This window comes from Armigeres subalbatus, chromosome 2, assembly GCF_024139115.2.
Source record: "Armigeres subalbatus isolate Guangzhou_Male chromosome 2, GZ_Asu_2, whole genome shotgun sequence".
NCBI classification, from domain to species: domain Eukaryota; kingdom Metazoa; phylum Arthropoda; class Insecta; order Diptera; family Culicidae; genus Armigeres; species Armigeres subalbatus.
In genome coordinates, this window is record NC_085140.1 from 63,296,794 (window position 1) to 63,309,647 (window position 12,854).

At 38.6% G+C, this 12,854-nt stretch overlaps 1 protein-coding gene across 5 annotated transcripts in view; it reads right to left on the minus strand.

Annotated features, from left to right (window-relative positions):
* LOC134208746 (lysophospholipid acyltransferase 6) overlaps nt 1–12,854 on the minus strand; it is a 111,399-nt gene that overhangs the window by 69,543 nt on the left and 29,002 nt on the right. For 2 of the 5 annotated variants that reach the window (XM_062684642.1, XM_062684641.1), the window contains exon 1: nt 12,425–12,600. The exons of the other annotated variants lie outside the window; for them this stretch is intronic. The gene's annotated coding sequence lies outside the window, so the exon portion shown is untranslated. Of the gene's footprint in view, nt 1–12,424; nt 12,601–12,854 lie in introns of those variants that run through there. 5 annotated transcript variants of the gene reach the window in all.

Consider the following 12,854-nt stretch of genomic DNA (forward strand, 5'->3'; position numbering starts at 1 on the left):
GAATGTTTCCAACCCGAAGACCGGACCGAGAATCGAACTCGCCATCTCCGGATTGGCAATCCTACGCCTTTGCTCGCAACGCTATTGGAGACCCCTAAAAAAATTAATTGGTCTACCGAAGCTAAATATTTAGGACATCTGCTAGATCAAAAATTAACTTTTAAAAATCACATTGAAGGCATTCAAGCCAAATGTAACAAATATATTAAGTTTCTATATTCACTAATAAACAGAAAATCAAAACTTTGTCTTAAGAACAATTTATTGGACCAGCCATGTTTTATGCTGCTGCAATACCAGAAATAAGGCACTTCAGAGGATTCAAAATAAAATTTTGAAAATGATTCTGAAATTGCCTCCTCCGTGCCGCGAATCACATATTTGTCCCATCTTTGCTGGGTTTCCTATTCATATGGGACAAATATGCGATTCACGGCAGTATAGTACTAGTGACTAATATTGAGACATTGCAACACATGTCCAATAAAATAATTTCCAATTTTAGACAAAAATCGTTACCGTCTTCTATTGCAAAAATTAGTTCTTTGTAAGCTTTGTATAAATTAGGTTTCTATTTATTAAGTTTAGTTTAAGTTTGAAACATTGTAATTAAAACATTACGGAAGAATGTAGCCGAAAACTGGCTGGGGCAAAAAGGTCTAGGACCAACAAAAACGCAGCTGGCAGCAAGAAATGGTGTAACTAGATTAAGGCAGAATACATCCTGCCGAAACGTCGGGCAATTCAAAATATAGCCGTTTTGATCAACCCATAGACTAAGAAAGACAGATCCTTAATGCAACAATTTTCCCAGTCATTAATTAATAACAACTAGATAGAAAGCTTCCTGTGTTCATCGGAAGGCCAGAAGATTGGCCATTATTCATCGGTTCCTTTGATGCATCCAACGAAGCATGTGGTTTCACAGACGTCGAAAACCTGGTGCGGCTGAAAGGGGATGGCATTGGAAAGCGTTCAGGGCCAGTTAATGTTTCCGAAATCCGTGCCAAAGGTGATCAGCAAGTTGCGACAGCTGTATGGCCGGCCTGAGCAAGTACTACATTGCCACTTGGAAAAAGTACGCAAGCCGAAAGCTGACAAACTGGCAACTTTCATACCGTTTGGTACAGCAGTGGAACAATTATGCGAGCATTTGGAAGTCGCGGGTTTGAAGCACCATCTAGTGAATCTATTGCTAGTTCAGCATCTCGTGAATAAACTTCCAACAAACGACAAAAGCGAATGGATTCGTTATAAAAGAATAAAGAAGAAGAAGGTTACTCTGCGTACTTTCGCAAATTTTCTGTCGAGTATTGTCGGCAAAGCCTGCGAAGCAAACGTGTCTATTGACATTAAGAGTCAAACGGAGTCAGACTTCGAAGATCTGACTCCAGCTGATCGTATTGAAGTTGTACGGGAGAGGAAAGTGTGTGAAGTATGCCTGAACGATCGTGGTGGTGAAAAATGTAAGCTGAGGATGAGATGTACGATTGATGGATATTTAGGAAGGCACGGTCCGCTGCTACACGAACGTCCTGAAGTAATTGTGACGAACGCTCACATTCGACTGAATAGTCACATGATGTTTCGAGTATTACCAGTGACGATGAGCTTTCGTGGTAGATCCATATCTACGTTAGCATTTCTAGATGAAGGCACCTCTGCTACTATGATTGAAACATCATTAGCTGATCATTTAGAAGCCAATGGTGTCGGCCAGCGGCTGGAGACTACCGTGCGGGACCGAAATCCGTACAGCACCGAAATCCGTCCACCTCATGAGATATCTATAAATTAAAGGTGGTTAAAGGCAATCAATGTAGAAATAATTTATCTTATCCTGTTCAGATACTTGGCAGTAAGCTTTTAGGGCATAGAAATGGAAAGAAGTCTTTGAAATTAAAACAACAAAAATCAAAAACAAATCTCCACCCACCAAACGCCGGGTTTTTGCCGCCATTTTGTTTTCGGGTAGCGCATAATTGCACCAAAAGTAACTGTGTTTCAAATGCTAATTGCAAATCATTACATAAGCTAAGTGGAAAACAAATCGAAGGGAAAAAGGCTTCTCGAGGTGCGCATCGAACTATTTACAGTGGTAGTGGTGGTCAATCAGACTGTTTCAATTTAAATATTTAGTTTAAAAATAGCTGTACGGATTTTGATCCTTTGATTCGAAATCCGTCCACGGTGGACGGGTTTCGAGTCAGAAGTAGTTGATTATATTCATTATTTTATCATGTTTTTTGTAGTTTTTAATGAGCAAATGTGAAACACTTCAAAAGTAGAAGCCTTTATGCTCCTGTATCAATGACAAACGTTTTATTTACATTTGATTTCTATTTTCTAATGACTTTTTCATATACTAAGGTGCTTAAGTGTACGGATTTCGATGCCCCACGGTAGATGTACCGGGAACGTAGCGCGAGTGAAAAAGGACTCAAAGCAAATCAGTTTAACCTTTTGTCTGTGCTCTGGGGTCAATATGACCCCAGGCCACTTTGAGTGGCTGCCATTTTTTTAGTTTTCAACCGATTCTCCTAATTTTTGGTAGTTTGGTAAAACTCGCCGAGATCTGTCTCCTAGGTGCAAATTCGCTTGAAAAATCTTGAAAATATGCGCTACAGTGTCCTTTTTTCAAAAAATTTACGTTGTCTGTGCTCTGGGGTCAAATTGACCCCAAATTGAAATTGCTATAACTTTTTTAATGTTTGGCCAATTTCGGATTTTTGGGGCTGTTTCGAAAGATAATTTAATTATCTTTCAGGTCGTTACCAAAGATTGACTATAGGTGGACGGGTACATCGCGGGGAGGGATTTTTGTAAAAAAGGGTACAAAAACAGTGATTTTTCATGCTTATTTTATTATATCTGAAAATCCTACCCATTCTGAACTGCACCTTTTCAAAAAGGTTATGCAGAAAGGCGTGTGCTTTGGCATGAGGCATTGATTAGTTTAGCGCTTGATCGCTAGGTGGCGGTATATTTGAATTCATTATTTTAGACTACTCAAGTAACTCCGATATATAGAATTTTCCTCATTGTAAATATTCTAATCGCACAATTTTGACATTTGTAAAGATGACGTCTGTAACAAAGTTCGTCTGATGGGAATAGACTGTCATGCGACGGAATAAAGACTAAGGAAATTTACAAATAGGCGGCGCTAGTGTACTTGCAATATTTTTGCATATATGAAATATTGCTTTAGCTTGAGATCCCTCATACTTACACCCAAGTTGTATTCGGCAACATTGTTCAGGATGTCTATCACTACAAAGCGGTGCTCAATATAATGAGCACTTCTTCCCATTTTAAATTTGTGCGATAAGAATATTTACACTGAGGAGAATTCTATACATCGGAATATCTTGAGTAGTCTAAAATAATGAATTCAAATATACCACCACCTGGCGGCCGAGTTCTAAGCTTATCAACGCCTCATGCCAAAGCACATGCCTTCCTGCACAGACTTTTTAAAAAAGTTGCAGTTCAAAATGGGTAGGATTTTCGGATATAAGTAAAATAATCATGAAAATCACTGTTTTTGTATCCTTGTTCACTAAAACCCCTCCCCGCGATGTACCCGCCCACCTATAGTCAATCTTTGGTAACGATCTGAAAGATGATTAAATTATCTTTCGAAACAGCCCCAAAAATCGAAAATTGGCCGAACATTGAAAAAGTTATAGCAATTTCAATTTGGGGTCAATTTGACCCCAGAGCACAGACAACGTAAGTTTTTTTGAGCACAGACAGAAGGTTAATGATATCGTCGGTAGGATCAGCACCAAAGTTACTGATGAATGATGTTAACACGGTAGAGAAGTTGGTGCTGTCAGAGCAGGAGTTAGATGCCCAAGAAATAGCAGTGCGATATGCGCATCTTCAAGGGATCCCTATTTCGTCATACAGCAAAGGTCGTCCTCAAATCCTGATAGGTTTGAACAATCTGCGTACAATTGCACCTTCAGATGCGAGAATAGGTGGACCAGGAGAGCCGATAGCAGTCGAATCGCCTCTGGGATGGTCAGTGTACGGTCCGAATTATGGAGTAGTGACTGGAGGTAATTCCGGAGTACCCGTTGTATGGCTACCGGAGTTACGGGCTGGGGATTGTTGGCGACAGTCGAGCACTAGCGGTAGCATGTATGATATTCATGCAAACTCACCGAGACGACAGAAAGTTGAAAGCTGAGACGTGAGAAATAACTGTATGCGTGACCAGTAGGGCAGTTCAAATTTCAAAAATGTTCGAAAATTCCAACTCCCATATGTCTATTAGCATCATTTTGATAATATAGGAGCCCTGGCAAAATTTCAGGCAATTCGGTGGCCATTTAGGGGTGGCGCGAAGTCAATTTATGTTTATATGGAAATTTGTATGGGAAAAACTTAAAATTTATTCAGGTCTCCCTACAACTGTCAAATCGAGATGAATTCAAATAAACATCCCCAACCTCCCTGGAATCTATATAAATGAGACCTCCGAATAACATATTAGTTATGACTGGATTGAACGGTTCTATTTACAGTGTGAATATAGAATAAATGGCTAAAATGGTGTAATTAGCCTCAACGTAGCAGTGCAAATATAAATCAAAATTAATGAGTTACCCACTGGTTGAGCTCAAATAGATTCCAGAAATGAAGGTAGAGGATGTTTGTTTGAATTCATCACGATTTAAAAATTGTAGGAGGATTTGCATAAATTTTAAGTTTTTCCCATACAAATTTCCATATAAACATAAATAGAATTCGCGCCACCCCTAAATGGCCACCGAATTGCCTGAAATTTTGCCAGGACTCATATATTATCAAAATGATGCTAATAGACATATCGGGACTGATTTGCGATTTGGGCGTAACTTATTTTGTAAACAAACATTGTTTTGTGAATTCCGTACAATGCAAGCGTTTTTCTCCAAAACTAATTCCATTATCTGCTAGAGGAAAGCCTATTCTGTTGGATACATACCGTGGTTTTCACAGGAAATGCTTGCTTTAGCGAGAATTCGCCTTCCAATGTTTGTTTACAAAATAAGTTACGCCCAAATCGCAAAGCAGTCCCGATATGGGAGTTGGAATTTTCGAACATTTTTGAAATATGAACTGCCCTAGTGACCAGTCAACAGCAGCAGGAGAGATCGTTGATGGAATCATATTGTCAACAAGTAAGTTTTGTTATAAGTTGTTTTGAGTACGCCGTACGTTTTGAGTATAAAAAAATAGTGAGCTTCTTCCAATCCCAAGCAAGAAGAGAAAAAATCACTCAAACGTAAGTTCAAAAATACTCAACGTTGTATACTTTTTCTCTTCCGTGTATGGTATTCAGCGTTGGTAAAAAATCAAATTCTCAAATCTCATCCATGATTCAAATCAAGCGCGAGTTAAACCTTTCCCGACTCATGTCCCAGAGCATCGTTCATGATTCGACTCGCAATTTGCATCATTGCATGATTTCTACGTGTTCTTCTCCGTTGAATTAATCGAATTAATCTCCGTTCAAACAATGGATAATAAATCCATAGGTGAATATAAAATACGATTTTATTTGGTTTTGGAGCTTTTTGGAGCGAAACGTTGCGATTTTACATGAAAAAATCGAGCGCGATGTTCTCCTTTCAGAACGGCAAGCTTCGATGATTTAGCACTGTTCTGTCAATACTGACGCTTCAATTTATTGTAAGGAAAACCTTCACATACAATTACATACATGTATACAAAGTGCGGATATATATTACGCTCTAATGACAAATTTTGATTTTTTTCAAACCTATCGAGATCAAGGCACAGATAAGCTATGTTATCGCTTCTCATATGCTGTTTTGATCGCGCTTGTATCAGGGTGCGAATCGTTTGTTTTTAAAACCAGAATGATTTGACCTCACTTGGCCGGAACAAATATTATGTCCTTTTAGTGTCCCTTTAGTCTTTCGATAACGAAGGGATTGGGAAATAAAAACCCAACTTAATTCACCGATACTACCTTTCTCGCATTTAGCCAAGACACCAACCTTATATGGTACTTTTATAGTTAGATTCCATTTTCTTAATAACTTTTAAACGCAATGGTCGATCGTTTCCAAAATCAATAGTGATCAACAAGGCTTTGTCCCCTCTCGAATGCAACTTGCGAGAAAATAGGTTAAGAAATACTATATGAAAAAGTGGCTAATGTTTTTCGGTTTTCGTGTGCACACATACATACACACGGACAGACAGACATTTGGTCAACTCGACGAGCTGAGTCGATTGATATATAACATCATGGGTCTCCGACACTTCTATAAAAAGTTCGATTTAGGAGTGAAATGATAGCCTTTCGGTACAACTCAATATTTTATTATTTTTCTAATAAAATTTTGAACTCTCCCCTCAATTAATAAAATAAAGCCACAAAAAATCGAGGGGGTGGAGACAGAAGAAGAAAATAAAATTTGTATCAGCCTTATTATCATTTGTGAGTAAAGATAGCCATTCTCATCAAAGTATTAGTTACAAGAAGCATGGAAAGCAAGCAAAAAAATATGTTTAAAAAAACCACAATTTTCAGCAGAAGCAAATATTTCACAATCAAATTTATTATTTTGAGGTAAACAAATTATTACTATCAGCATAATCGTATGTGTCTTGCTTTGCATTATTTGTTGACTAGAAAAATGCGTCAAGTTTGATTTGTTTGAAGAAATCTGGTTTAATTATTTTTCCAATATTTACCCACAATCAAGCTTCCAGTTGTAATTGTAAAACAGACTATGTCATGCGGCTCTTTTACCGCGAAAGCTTTATTGCTTTAGACCATGGCGGCCTTGAGGAACGCCAGACCCAGCTGAAAACGGTGAAGAAACATGGTCTCCAATTTTAACGGACATGCTGCGGCCGGTTAGATACGAACGAAGTCAAACAAGCATGTTTTCAGTCATGCCTGGTACGCTAGTAGTTTGTCAAACTTGGCAAATGCATTCAAATATGAGCAGAAGCAGGTCAAATTTGTAGTTGTCGAGTGTTTAGGCATTAAATCCATACTGTTCCGGTGAAATATAATTTGCGTAGCCCTGAGCCAGCTTATGTAGTACGATTAGCTTTTTTGCAGCCCGCTTCTTGCCCCCACACCAGAAAGCTTAAGCACCATAGAGGTGACAGTGAACGCGTCTATACCACGATAATTCGAAACAGTTTACTAACAGCATTCGATTCGATGGTTTTTGAGTTTTTCAAGAAAACGATTGAATCAGGTTTCAGGTTTGGTAGGAGCCTGCCGATAACTAGCAACATCGAGTCACAGCCCTAAAAAAGTGTTTTGAAAAAACTCGAAATCTCAAAACTCATGGACGATTCAAATCAAGCGTGAGTTGAAAAAACTCAACGCTGAATTAAATCATCGATTCGAATCATCGTAGATTTTCCTTTGTTTTCCTTTGTTAAAAACAGTGAATTAAACAAAGACGCATTGAACAAATTCTTGCACGGGTAAACAAAAAAAGTCCCCCAAAATGATTTTTTTGTCATTTGAAACTCAACCGTGATGCATTCCTTTTTGTTCATAAAAGAGTTCGTGTGCTCGGGAGTGCTCGATGATTGAGATTTGTGAATGTTTTCACCAAAACTGCCCTGAAGTGTGTCATTCTAGACGACATGTAAAAGGAAATCATTCATGCCAAAGAAATCAGCATTATCGCATTCATAGGAAATGCTTTCAGAAGAGTCGCGAAAATGCTGACAAGGGTTTATATTGAAAGTCATTGTGGCAGGTGTTTGATGCTTGCATATTTTAACAAGCGGCGGCTTAATTCATTGTTTATGAAGCATTTATCAAAAACTCAAATGTTCTCGTTTGCGATGTCCATCGTTTTTCCGAAAGTAACAAGACAATCAAGACTTAATGCACCAAGTAACTCTCGCGATGTTCGGCTGAGCGAGAAGAAACCAGGAAGAAGGAACCATAAGAATTCCTTTTCCAGAAAAAGGAACTCAAAGAAGATATCTCTTGGTGTCAGTTGGGAAGTGATCCAGTTGAGGGACTTAAGTTACATCTCGATTAAGTTATCGCCATTGACTCTATCAGGCATACACAGATCTAGAGTATGGCATCGACGGTGATGATAGCAACACCCGACTCATATTGGTCAACCCCTGGGCCGGATGAAGGATCCATCTTACGGGACTCAATGCCTAAATGAACAGCTCGTAGGACGCCACCCCCGATGAAGCATCAAATAACAAATTCGGCGAGGTGCTCTTGTTGAGCTAAGTTTTTGAAAGGCGCACAAATGTCGTAACTGCGTAAGCGAACTGTTGATTCCACAAACGTTTTTGTTTATATTTGGTTACTTTTATTAAGTATTGATCCTTCGAGCATTCTCAGGTTGGAAATAAAAATACATACTGTAAATGACATATAACATCGCCAATTTTACAAAACCCACAATCCTTCTAAGGGGATTTACATTGAATAAAATATGATTATGTATAAAGGTTTGAATCAATTTAGCGTATCACAGGCGGAGACCCTGTAAAGCTCCTTATACTGGAATATCGATTTTTCTAACAATACTCCTTCACTTCTGTTGAAAATGATAAAGCCCATTGATGTTAACAAGTCTAGAGAACAAAAGAGAATAAAACTTTTCATAGTTACTTCACTGAAGCAAAAAGTAGCTTCTACCGACATTACATGCTTTGTACCACACAAAATCTGCCGGTGGTCGGCTTTCGCATGCTAAAAGGCAATGTCATAGATAGACAGACATAAAACTCAAATATTGGAACTAATACATCTTGGTGTAGTCGAATCAGATTACTAGCTGACGCAACCAAAAATACGCAATTGATCATGACTTGGTCTGGTTACCTGTGATTCGATATTGAATGCCGTTAATTTTTCGTAGCACGATTTTTCTGCAAACTCTTACTCGACAGAAAGCCTCTAGCTGATGGCACACAACGCCGCACTTATTGGTTCGACCTTGGCGGGGGCGTTCGCTCATTGATGAGTGCAGACAATTCCAGTCGGTGTGTATGACGCGCTGCCAGTTATTTCCATATTAATTAGACTTCCGCCACGAACTACTCGCAGGGCGTAGTTGCTTATTGTATCGATGACAGTACTGACTAAATTTGCAGCTTATCGAGAAAAAAAAACCATACTGGCTTATACTGCATTGAAGAAATGTTTTGATGTATTCATTTTGATACAAAGAATCTCTTGGTTCAAAGTTGAATTCAATACCACCCTTGACTTGACAATAATATAACTTTTCTCAGTTTCACATCATTTCAAAAAGGAATGGCGCTTTTACCTTAATTATATATTTTTTGTTGTTAATATGTTTACTGTTAATGAATGTTCCTTTGAACTTGTCCTTCGAATAAAGTTGTATTCCTCGATAATTGCTGAATCAATTCTGCTTTATTCGGAAGTAAAACCGACACATTTTCAACGAGTTCTTTTTTATGTGTTTACGTTGGATCTACACCTAATAGCGTGATTTGTCAGCGTTACTATTTTTCGATACCACTTTTATGACAGACTTAGAGTAGGAATAATGTGAACAATCAAGTATAGCTATTATTAATGTTCGAGAGGTTTAGAGGAAAGTTTTACGTTCTAACACATTATTATGGTTTCATAAGCTTACTCTGGAGCAGTAATCCTATGTTACATAAGAATTATCGTTTATTCGTTCATTGTGCTTTGCCAAATTGGCTTAAATCCATCCTCATTTCTATTCCGGAATAGGAACCTTCAATTTCACCCACTTAAATGGACTCATTATCTGTATCGCCTGTTATGACAACGACGTGACTGCATCCGATATTGCCAACTACAGCAAATGCCGACTATAGCGGTAACCAAAGGATAACAAAAATGAAAATATTTTTATTTATTCTGACTCTTGAATGTGAATAAATGTGGAATAAATAATATGCTGTTACTTTTGAATATATTTTATCGAAGTATCCTCTTTAGAGAGCATCCACTGTAATTCCCTACCAGCGTGCAACAATGCTGACTTCACTGCGTGGCTGTAGTGGTTGATGCCCGAAGGAAACGATAGCCATCATCATCAACATCGTCCTCATCATGTACCGAGCCAATCCGCGCTAGACAGGGTTCGGAAAATTGAGCACAAAGCGATCGGAAAACCATTTATCGTACTTAATTTCCGCTGCTAGGAAAATGAATTTGCCGAACAACGATCCCATCTCTCAGCCGGGATACGGTTGATACGCTGTTGATGTCGGCTGCCGGCAGCTAAAGCTGTTCGGCCGAGTCGTATTTGCGAAGCACTTGCCATTAGATGTCCGACGTTTTGTTTCATCAAGATCCGGCCAACATGCCATCCTACGTCCTGTCCCCGTTTTATCCGATAGAGCATTAAAAAGGAACAATACCGGATGTTAGTCGGATTCATTGGCAGTTGTGCGATGAAATGTGAATGTCAATGTTGAATCTTAAGTTCAAATACCAAAGTCATCCAATTTTTAGTCATACTCATACAAGCAAATCAGACGTTCGAGTCGCTTTTCTAAAATGTTTTTTGAGGTGAAACCTGCTAGAACCAAATTTGGAAATTACTTGAATAGGAAGCACAAATTACAACAAAGGTAAAATCGGAAATGATTCTGTGCAGTATCCGAAAATTCATAGTTTTATACACAATTACACATGCTATATTTCGTATAACAGTCTGGATAGTGATTAAAAAAGTTGTATCACTACATGCAATCAACAACAATGCTAATTCGAATACTTAAGGATTTCTAAAAAAAAAGTTCTCTATTGACGTTCGACACCATATTGGCACTGCTGTTCTGTGTGCAAATGAGTGGCTAATTTGAATAAATGCTCGACCAACCATCGGTGCCCTTCCCGTCTAGAATACATCAGGACACTCTCTACTAATTATTTTTCAGTTGGTTCATAGCCCTCCATCGTCGTAATTACTTAATACAGGATTTACGTTTCAATAACCTATTGCTTACTCTGGCCGTAGCGAAGCAATGGTCCATTAGTTACTCGGTTTTTCAGCTTCCGCGCGTCGCCATCGCTGGTGTATTGATTTGATATCTTTTCAAATAATCCGTCGGCCAGCTCTTCTTCTGCCGACCAGTCCAGAAGTCGGTGAACGAGAGCAAACACATAAATCAATCAACGGTGATGGCCTATCAGCGTCGATGTTGGTTACTGCCACTGTTTCTCTATAGTCCTGTGTGAATAATTGCCTGCACCAGAAGCAGTTTCAATTTTTCACGAACTCCGATCCATTAGCATCAACTTTGGGTGCTAAATTTTCTCGTTTATTTCTCCCATACTGTGAGTGCTCCACAGGAAGGCTGCAGAAAAAAAATGGATGGAAATTTTCCATGATTGCACTGCTGGTACGGAAAATCTGATGAAGGTGGTCGAGAAAGACGGGGAAAGTGATGGGATGTGACGTTATCCGTTCAATTATCTCCGATTATTTTGTTTTTATTTACGTGTTTGCGTCAACTTTTGGGGGTAAGGACGTGATGAACGATTTTGTCGATGTTAATTGATATACGGATTCAAAAGCCATACCTATTAACAAGACCATTGGATATTGATTTAAAATCATACCAACGTTAAAGTAAAATTCTATATCGTAGATTTTTCAAACAAAAGAGTGTTATAGTAGATAGCAGGCAATAACATTTATTTGAAAATCAATGTGATAGCAATATGTATGAAATAAAAATTTTCAGGGAAATTTCGATTCCAAAATTTTCCTAAAATTTCTTTTTCAAATCCTAAAACAGGAATTTGGAATTGGAAAATTATTTTTCGACATAAGAACACCCGAAATGTTTCCAAATAAATCGTCAAATGTAACTTTGAATTTTTAACTTCTCAGATCAGAGAAGAAAACGAATCCTCAGATTTACAAAAAAAACATAGTAATAGTAGATCGATTGAACCGGACAGCATTGCTGTAAAATGCCGAACCGAACGTTTGTCAATGGTTATAGCTAAACAAGTTTTTTCAAGCTTATAGCTAGGATTAAGCGCCTTACGGAAATACATGTCTAAGCCCTATTAAAAAATATACCTCACATCAGTATCAACAAACTAAGTAAATAAACCGATCGTTCTGTTTTGGTTCCTCATTTGTTTTGATTACTTTACACGTAACATAAGAACGAACACTTTAAACAGCACCACTTCAAATCTTCTTTGAACTTCGATGAGTCACAACGAATACATCCAAACTCTTGTTTGGAACATTCAGGAAACACAAACGGCGCACCTGTCACCAAATTCAATGAATTCTTCTGTAGATGTACCACACCACGCCCAACCGAACCGATTAGTAAATTGAACAACGCAATATTGCTGCATCGAACAAAATTGGCCAACACTAAGTGCACTGCACAGACATGATTCGAACAATCGTACCACCTTCTAAAGATCGTGCCACCAAATGCTTCGTTCTAGTTTTTCCTCCGACAACAATCGAACGCGTTCCAAATCACGGGCGTCCGTTCTGAATCGTCACGTTTTTTCAAGCAAACCAGTTTAGTAGACGGCGACACGCGCGCACTCGCTAATCACAACCGGCCCGATCGCGATGGTGTTATGCGTTAAACTAGTTCCTCGCCAGCGATGCGCGAATATTCAAGCCAACGAATGTTTGCCGTTCCGATATTCTAACGAACACATGCAATAGGATTAGTATGGGAAAGGGTACTTAATTAGCTTCCGGAGAATATTCGATCCATATGGTCACCGGTTCCGGAGGAAAAAAGATCACTAAACCATTCGACAAATGTCCGAAATAGTTACGTCGTTCCAGTTGGCGAAAGTGAACGAAAAAGGTATGTTTAATTGA